This window comes from Gossypium hirsutum, chromosome A04 (genome assembly GCF_007990345.1).
Source record: "Gossypium hirsutum isolate 1008001.06 chromosome A04, Gossypium_hirsutum_v2.1, whole genome shotgun sequence".
NCBI lineage: Eukaryota > Viridiplantae > Streptophyta > Magnoliopsida > Malvales > Malvaceae > Gossypium > Gossypium hirsutum.
This window is the reverse complement of record NC_053427.1, coordinates 2,046,532-2,057,016: the sequence shown is the minus strand read 5'-3', so window position 1 is coordinate 2,057,016 and position 10,485 is coordinate 2,046,532. Positions and strand designations below refer to the sequence as shown.

The 10,485-nt window shown below is 35.7% G+C and overlaps 1 non-coding gene across 1 annotated transcript; it reads right to left on the bottom strand.

Moving 5' to 3' along the window:
* Positions 1 to 343: 343 nt before the first annotated feature.
* Positions 344 to 450, bottom strand: LOC121228514 (small nucleolar RNA R71). The gene has a single exon (XR_005926090.1). It is a non-coding gene; the product is annotated as a small nucleolar RNA R71 (small nucleolar RNA).
* Between the last annotated feature and the right edge of the window lie 10,035 nt (positions 451 to 10,485).

Sequence of the window (10,485 nt, the reverse complement as noted above, 5' to 3'; positions counted from 1 at the left end):
ACTTAATTTAACAGGAACTAAATCGAGTATAGTTAGACTTGCTGTTGTTGCAAATAATTTTGAATTGAAACCTAACACGATTCAAATGATACAATAGTTTGTTCAGTTTGATGGTTTACGGGACGAGGATCTAAACACTCATTTAGCAATTTTTTTGGAATTCTGCGACAGTTTTAAGATCAATGCCATTTCTGACGATGCCATTTGCCTTCGGTTGTTCCTGTTCTTATTGAGGAACAAAGCTAAACAGTGGTTAAATTAGTTACCACGAGGGTCAATCACTACTTGGGAACAAATGACCAAAAAATTTTTACTTAAATATTTTCCACCTACTAAAATGGCTAAACTAAGGAATAATATCTCTTCTTTTGTACATCTGGATTTAGAATCTCTTTATGATGCATGGGAGAGATACAAGGACTTATTAAGAAGGTGCCCTCACCATGGGTTACCTCTATGGCTGCAGGTTCAAATGTTTTACAATGGTTTGAACCCCTCAACAAGGCAACTTATCGATGCAGCCGCTGGTGGAACTTTAAACAACAAAACACCTGAAGAGGCTTACGAATTTATTGAAGAGATGTCATTGAATAACTATCAGTGGCAAGTCATGAGAATAAAGCCGATGAAAGCTACTGGTGTTTTCAACCTTGACGCGGTTACTATGCTATGAAACTAGGTAGAACTTTTAAATAAAAGAATTGACGGTTTGTATGGTTCTACTCAGGTACATCCAGTGATGAGGTGCAATTCAAGTGGAGGAGGAGTACACACAGATTATCCAACCTTCAACCCTAGCACCGAGGAGGAATAAGTTCAATATATGGGTAATAATAATTCTAGACCTCAAAATAACCCATACAGTAACACTTATAATGCAGGGTGGAGGAACCATCCCAATTTCTCATGGGATGGTCAAGGAAATCAAAGGCCACAACATCCCACAGGTTCTCAACAACCACCTCACCAGCAAGAAAAGAAGTCAAACCTTGAGGAGATGCTAACAAAATTCATCACGGTATCCGAAACACGTTTCCAAAACACCAAGACAGCTCTTAAAAATCAGCAAGCATCAATTCAAGAGCTCGAGAATCAAATAGGCCAGTTGGCAAAGATGATTTTCGAACGACCACAAGGTAGTTTGCCGAGTAATACAAAAACTAATCCAAAGGAGCAACTTAATACTATTATTGTTCCAGATGAAGAAGGGTTAGTTGAACCTAAACCAGAACCGAGACAAGAATTTGTGGTAAGTAAAAGTAAGGATGAGGTGGAACACAATGAGCAAAAATCGATAAGTAGGGAATATAAACCTCGTGTGCAGTACCCCAGTGCGACAAGGAAAGACCACTCGGATGAAGAATTTGGTAAAGTCCTTAAATTATTAAAGAAATTACATATTAACTTACCATTTATTGAAGCTCTTTCGCAGATGCCAAATGCAGTTAAATTTTTAAAAGAGCTTTTAGCAAATAAGCAAAATTTGGATGATGTGTTGCATGTGGAGCTGAACACAGTTTGCTTAGCCATTCTACAGAATAAGCTACCCAATAACTTTAAAGATCCAGAGAGTTTTAGGATTCCTTGTTTAATTGGTAGTTTAAACATTAACAATGCTTTGGCTAATTTACAGGCAAGTATTAATGTCATGCCTTATAAAATGTTTAAGCAACTAGGTTTTGGGAAGCCCAAACAAACTAGGATGAGCATTCAATTGGCAGATAAAACAATCAGATTTCCTAGGGGTATTATTGAAGACGTGCTTGTTAAAATTGCTGAATTTATATTCCCAATTGATTTTGTTTTCTAGACATGAAAGAGGATAGTGACGTGCCTTTAATTTTAGGATGGCCCTTTTTAGCAACTGCTAGAACTATCATTGATGTTGGCACAGGTGAATTGATACGTCGTGTAGGTGATGACATTATTAAACTTTAAGATCGTGGCTCTGCTAAAATATCTAGTAATCGAGACGATTGTTTAAGTTCTATTAACTCGAATAATGTTGCAACTACACCTCCTTTGCAGGACTCCCCTAAGAAGAACGTGATGGAGCTCCAGTCAAATCCATGCAACATAAATAGAGTAACTCACGACGAATAGAGGCTTCAGATCGATGAACTAGACGAATGGCGAACACATGTCAAGGAAAAACCAAAATCACATGATGAATCAAAGCAAAGCGTAGGAATGAAACAACGCAATTTAAGGTCAGGGACAAAGTTTTGTTAGATAAAAAGGACCCCTAATTTGATACTTTAGAGCACAATACAGATGGAGCGACTCCTTTCACGGTAATAAACATCTTCCAACATGGTACAATAGAGGTAACACATACTAAATTTAGAACCTTTAACGTAAATAATACTCAACTCAGACCTTATTTTGGTAAAATTAATAGCAGAAGTGAGGAGTTTCAACTCCTCAATCCATCGTAATCATGCAAATGAGAGGTAAGTCGAGGTTAGACTTTAAATAAGTGCTTCTCGGAAGGCAACTCGAGCACTAACACCACTAACTAGTTTAGTTTAGCTATTTTTAGGGTTTTTGTGTAGGTACAGTGCCCACATGGCCTGGACACACGAGCGTGTCCTTGGCCATGTGGAAATCGGGCTAAAAATTCCCCAAGTATCGAGCCACACGGCCATGGATTTGATCCACACGGCCATGCGACACGGTCGTGTGATGCAGATGGCCTGGACACATGGGCGTGTCCTAGGCCGTGTGAAAACTGGAACGAATTTTTCAAATTATAAGTAAGTCAGGAAGCCACACGGGCAAACACATGGTGGTGTGTTCGGACACACGGGTGTGTGGTATACCACATGGGCGTGGGAGAAGCGAAGGACTTGGCACACGGCCATGCGATGCTACTGTGTGCACCATATGGCCTGGACACATGGGCGTGTCCTAAGGCCGTGTGATGATTGGGTAATAAAATTTCGTGATAAACACAGGCTGGGAGTAAGCCACACGCTCGTGTAGCCCAACACGGGTCTCACACGGCCGTGTCCCTTTAAAACCCCTTAAAACCCTAATTTTATTTTCTTCTTCTTCTTCCCCAAACTTCCCAACCCTAGCCGCCGCAACCCCCCTTAGCCCCTACTCCGTCCACCCCTAGCTTCCCATTCTTTTTTTCTTTTCTTTTTTTCCCTCCCTCATCTCTTCCTTCCATTTTCTTTTCCTTTTCAAAATTGCGAATTTTTATTCATCATTTTACCCTTTAATAACTCATAATCAGACCTCGGTAGAGAAATATTTTGAGCTTGACAATTTAAAACAGGCTTTTCAAGTACTTAACTATTATTTAATAGCTGAAAATGGAAGAATTTATAATTTCGATCCATGCCGTAACATCTTTTTGAATGCAGTCAATTTAAAACCCCTTAAAACCCTAATTTTTATTTTCTTCTTCTTCTTCCCCAAACTTCCCAACCCTAGCCGCCGCAACCCCCCATAGCCCCTACTCCGTCCACCCCTAGCTTCCCCTTCTTTTTTTCTTTTCTTTTTTTCCCTCCCCCATCTCTTCCTTCCATTTTCTTTTCCTTTTCAACCCCTCATCACACCCACAAACCCACCCCCACAGTGCACCACATAGCCTTACTACCCACGCCCGTGGCCTCCCCGATCACTACCATCACCCTAAACCAGCCCTCACCAGCACCGTCCACCACCGTCCACACCTCCATCCACCCCATGGTTTCTCCTTTAACCCTCACCTTTCTTTTATTTCAGTATTTATTTCATTATTTCTTTGTTATTTATTAATTATTAGTTTTCTTTTAATTTTAGGACTTTTTTTATATATTTAGTGGTTTTCATTTTCATTGTTGTTATTATTAATTCTTTTTACTTCTTTACAATGTTTGTTTTGACTTTTCCATTTTTGTTTCTTTTTTTTTGATTAATTTTATTTTTTATTTATTATTCCCCTATTTTTGCATCTATCTATTTAGTGAGATGTAGTCATGCTTTGTTAATGCTACTGCTATGTCTCTATTCTTATAGTCTTTACTTTAATTAGTATTAGGATATATGTTTTGTTTAGGACTATAGTTTTATTTTTCCTTCGATTCTAAATCCTTTGTCTTGTGATTAAATATCTGGTGCTATTTGATTTCGATTACTTTTAGGAAAACAATGACAAACACATGTGGCAAGAAGACTACTGTCCTCGCTTCAAAAAAGCGGAAGGGTCCTGGCACAAACTCCTCAAGCGCCTCGACTGAAGTCACCACCCGCTACTTCGATTCTTATCCAACCGACAGGATGACCTGTTTCAGCTTCTACGAGTACCACCATTGGGAGTGGGCCGATGTATTGATTGGCCTGCTTTGGAGCAGGTCCAACTTGCTCAACTTGTTCGCTTCCATCTAGATACTGCGCCATTGGATCGGTTCTTTTCAATTATCGATCCTACCTATTCAGAGCTAACATTGAAGTTCTGCACTACTTTCCACCTGCAGCATGTGATGAATACACATAACGAGCCTCGTACTATCATTTTTAGACTTGGTGGACTCGTCAGGCATATGAGTGTACCAGAATTTGGAGCTGCTTTAGGCCTCTACACGGAGGAGTTCATGACTTCCGAAAATTTTGTACAGCTTCATCGTCACATACACTATTCACCATCTTGCTGTTGGACCGATCTTACGGCAAGCACGGTTCCCTATGATGCAAGTCACTCGAAGGCAACTTCTCTCCCTCCAGCACTATGCTACATTCATGCCATCTTGGCTCATACTTTGACTGAGAGGAGAGAGAGCACCGAAGTTAGCACCAGAGGCGCATACTTCCTATGGAGCATGTCGACTGGCCATATATTTGACTTGGCATATTTTATCGCGCTCGCCTTTCGCCACTAGACAGATCGCCATAGAAGGGGCCCCATCTGCCTTGGCCCTTACGTTAACTCACCTCGCTTGACACTTTGGCCTCTTCGACACTCCAGAGATGTCATCGACACTCACACTAGTACGCTAGATGTCTCCTCAAGGAATATCTAGCATGATCCACATGCAGATGATAGAGCGACGCCGTGGATTCGACCCCCTTCAATACAAAATCATTCAATCCAATGACTAGGATGAGCCAGATGACATTACTGATGATCTCCCTCCCCCTCACGAGGACCCACCCCCACTACCACCACCACGTCACCAACCTCTTGCTGCCACTTTGACAGACTTATTCGAGCGATTCACTCACTTTGAGCAGTAGTGCTTCGAGCGATTTGACAGCATCGGCGCCTCTCCGATGATTTGCCACCACTCAACATCTCTCCTTCGGCACTGTCGACCCATGAGGCATCTGATGATGAGGACCTTTGAGTCCCTTATATTTTTATTTTTATTTTTTATTTTTATTATTATTTATTGTCTTTTATTTATTTTTGAAGACTTATGTTTTATATTTTAAACTCTACTATCTTTATGATTATTATCGAATTATCCCTTAATTCTCTTCCACAGTGGTGTTTATTTTCTTATTAGTGCCTCAGAATCATGCCTTTCATTAGCCTTATCTACAATTCTCGCTCTTGCTACTCCAAGGATATCATCCAAATATTCAGGGCAATTTCACTTATTTCCCTCTCTTCTGATATTATACTTATCTTCTTATTATTTATCTTTGTACATTGAGGACAATGAACATCTTAAGTGTGGGGAGGTTATTTATGTGATTATCAGAAAATCCCTGAATTTTTTATCTTGTTCTCAAATAATTTTCTCATATCATTATTAGAATAAATTTTGATTGATTTTATGATTTTTATTGATATGTTTTGAATTAAATCATAGGTAATTGTGCATTGATTGTTTAAACTTTAAGACATTAAAGAATCAAGCATGATAAGTTGACTTTTGAGAAGTAAAATTGCTAGGTTGTTTCCCTGAATTAAGGTATTATCTTGAAGTTTTGAATTTACAGGATTGACATCAAAGACCCATAAATTTCATGAGATCTTGAGCCTTTTAGAACATATATCTTTCTTGCTCACTAATTTTATTGGTTATATGTGTGTCAACATTGATTTGTTATTCTAGAACTTGCTTGATTATGCATGTCAAGACCACACCTTTGATTTGATATACAAAAATGATAAAGGCACTTAGGTTTTAACCCATTTACCCCATAATAATAATAAAAAGCCTACCCTCATGATTAACCCTTAGTGAATCCCTTTGAGATTAACAAACTATTTTTTTAAATTTACCATAAATTTTAACCCCTTTATCATACTTTTTGATTTGGTGAGAATTTTTCCTATTTATTGATTCCCTTTTTGTCGAGATTTGATTTGGTTAATTGCCTAACTATGTTCTTTCATTCGAATCATATAATTCTCTCTCATACTTGTTTTTGTTCTTAAAAATATATATATACATACATACATACATACATACATATTGGTAGTAATTCTTTATTTTTGAGCTTAAGTATTTAATTCCATATTCTGAGATGAAGCTCATGTTTATTCAATTGATGTTAGTTATTTTTCCAAGTTAGGTAATTTATCAAGTTAATCTCGATCCTAACCGTTTCTTTTTCATCATTTATCCATACCTTAATCCAAAGACCCGTTACAACCCTTCAAAGACCTTTTGATTTGTGTATCATCTCATTTATAGTGGTGGAGATTTGATTTTCATGGAAGCCTATGGTAATAACTTTTCATGCTTGACTAATGAGTGCTTAATCATTGTACCTTAAACACATTGAGTGATTTGAGTGAATCTTTAGTGAGGATGTCAACCGTTGTCAATTTGGAACTAAAGGTAATTACTTAGACAAAGGAGGATACCTACAGTTTTATGATTGAATTGTTCAATTTGGATTGTATGAAACTTTAATGTTCCTTTAGTTAAGCTCTTAATGTATGATTACTTGTGAATTATGTTGAACATTATTGATAAGAATTATAAGTTGAGAAAAAATTATTTTAATTGTGAGTTGAGGATTTTGCTTGAGGATAAGCAAATGCTTAAGTGTGGGGATATTTGATAAACCCTAATATATACATATTTTATCCCATGCTTGGCATATTTATGGATGACTTTTCCTTGGTTTCATTGAATTCGATGCTCCTAATCCTTTAATTTCATATTTTATACTTAGATGAGCATAGGAAAGCGAAAGGAGCAAGAAACAGGCCAAAAATAGACCAAATGGGCATATATCAGTGTTTCACACAGCCTAGGCACGTCCACACGGGTAAACCACACGCCTGTGTGAGGCACACGGGCAGACCACATGCCCGTGTGTCATGGCCGTGTCGACTAGAATACAACTCAGAATTACACAACTCAGAATTCACTTTGGTAATATAATGTCTCCAATTGACAAAACCATTAAGAATTTAACCATTTTGAGCACTAAAATCTAACGGTCATTTTGAACAAAAAAAATTCAACAATCCACTGACAAATTACACAACTGTCAACAAAAAGTATTTCATTATTCCATATCATACCACTATTTGTATCTTCTTTGCATAAGCTTCAAAATCCCAAAAGAAAACACTAAATCTATTAAGAAACACCGGGGCATGATCAAAGTTCCTATGCGTGATTATATTTCATTGGTTACTCGTATTTAGTAATCAATGTATGATATGAACTTGTATTTGTCATGAAAATGTACTATTCTTTTAAGACTTCCATTTCTTATAGAGCCTTTGAAGGATCATATCATCATAATATGTGTGAAAATGTGAAAGATGCATATATTGAATATTGGGTACTTCAAGAAAGGTAAAGAGCCAAAGCAATATAGCTAAATATTGTTGACAATTTTGACAAAAAGTTAGAACTATAGTTCATATGTTTATGAACTTCTCTTGTATTAAAGAACTATATTTTATTTTTTGTTTAGTAAACCAAAACCACACACCAATATTAAGGGAATTAATTGTTGTAAAATGGAAAATTTACCTTTTGGTAATCATCAAATACACTAGCACCTCCTTGATTATTGTGAGTATTAAACTTTCTCAATTCTTTATTCTTCTAATCAAATAAATTATAAAGAGTATTAATTGTATCAATATCTAAACATGGATAAAAATTAGTTTTTTTTTACCTGTGTGTTGTTTTCAAAATGGATAATGTTGTTTCAAAGGGGCACAAACGATTTTTCCAGTCTCCATAAAAATATGTTAGTGAATCTTTACAAGGTCAGGTGCGAAAGATTAAGGATGCTCATGCATATAAGGGCATGCCTAAAGAAATTAAAGAAAATTTTGTTTTCATGAGAGCTATTTGTCGAAAGAATTCAAAAAATAAAAATGGTGTAAGATATAAAATCAACCAGAAATTTTCAACATTACAACTAGACTCAGACTAGTGGTTTCCAGCAAGAGGTTGAAAATTTTGCAGTATATTTTACAAAATATAAGCTATATTTGTAGCCAACAAAAACTATTTGAAAGCCCTTCTTCCATTCAACATTATGAAATAGGGAGAGAAAAATGGTAACCATTCTTCCTTCACTTCATCTACAGTAGTTTTGCAGATTCAAGTTCATGAACTTGATCAATATATATATTGAATTTGAACTGATCATCAAAGTCTCCAGTTCCTCTGTGATCAACAAGCGATTACAGCTTTCCAACAACGATGGGTGGCTTAAAACAATAATCTTGATAGTGTATTTGTCTGGTTTTTCATGCACATGCACCATTAGTAATTGTTTAGGCTGAAGTTGTAAACGGAAAAATATATAGGATATTTCCTATATAATTTCTCACCTTTTTACTTAAATTCATTGTTAAAACTTAGTAATTGTTTAATAAATTAATGAAATATGTGAAAATATAAAATTAGGACATAGAAATTATTAAAATGTGATTTTATGCTTTATTATATAGTTTTCATGCATAAAATGGCTTATTTTATATTAATTTGAGCATATTATATTTTTATGACATAAAGTGAGCCATACATGATTAAATTAAAAAATAAAATATAAAGCTATATTTAATAATTCATTCTAAAATTTTTCATTAATAATTTGGGTTTTGATTAATTAATTAAATTGGATAAATTTCATTCTTTGGTCCTCTAATTCATTGATTTATTTTGGACAGGTCTAGTAGCTTTATTTGATTACAAAACTGTCCAAATTGGGGGACCAAGTCAACCCCAAATTTGGCTGCACATGGCCCACTCTTTGGTTTAATTGCACAAGGTCCTTGAAGAGTTGAAGAAACTAGAGATTTACCTGAAGATTTGCACTTGACCAAGTCTTAGTCCTGAGTTATTTTGGCACTCAAATTGACAAAAAATAAAGCAAAAATCAGCTCAAATTCCTTAAATTATGGCCGGCCACCCATGGAAGATGCTTCAAAAGATGAAAACTCCTATTTTTAGTAAACTATCTTTCTCTCCTCACCTATAAATAAGACCTCACTCTCACATTTCTATTCATCCCTCATCATTCATCATTCTCTCTTCTTTCTAAATTCTCTTAGCCTTTTCCATTACCCACACCTAGCATCATCTCTTCATAGAGATTTTAGCAATTAAGCCTCTTAAAGAGCCCTTGGTCGGCCACCTTAGAGAACCATCAGCAAAGGAGCAAAGTGAAGGAGTGAAAGAGCCTCGTCAGTCAGAGTCTTGGGTGACAGCCACTTTGATTTGGGTTTAATCTTTCCTTTCTTTAATTTAATCTGAAAATGTTTGCTATGTGTTCTTTGTTCTTGTTTACAACAATGTTAGCTTAATTTTATTTAAGCTAGGATGATTATTTTGATTAAATAATATTTATTTGATTCATGCTTATAATGTTTGTGCCTCAATCGATTATTGTTTCAATTAAAATCAAGTTTGTATTTCATTCACACGTGATTGAAATGCACTTGAGTTAGCTGAGCGATCCTAACCGGACGACAACTAGTGGAAACATAATTGAAATGTGCATGCTCAATTTAGATCCTAACACGATTAAATTGCAGGTTGCATAAGAGCTCTAACCAAGCTCTGTTATCTGCATAATTTCTAGATTTGTGTGATTAAACTGTTTCAAACCTAACACCTCTCTATTACCTCACACGAATGTTAAGTAACCCTTAGTAAATAAGGATCAGTAAACTGCGTATTTACTAAGTAAAGGATTCCAAAAGGACCTAATGTGGTTTCCAAACTCATGAAAGATCGAGTTGCCATAGAATGTTTTTCTGAATATTATTAAGCGTGATGATAATAAATTGAGTTTAATTAAAGTAATTGTACCAGTTTATTTCTATTATAATTGTTGCAAATTGTGTTTAACTCTGCTAAAATCTACTTCATTCGTATAGTTGCATGTTTAGGATAAATTGTATTAGGGATCGTTGCATTTATTTTAATATACTTAATTTTAATCATTACTTCCAAATCATAATGTGTTTTTATTTACCAAGTTGTTAATATAATTTTACAATTAAGTGATTTAGCACAAATACAATCCCTGTGGAGACGATAACTCGATACTTACTTATTA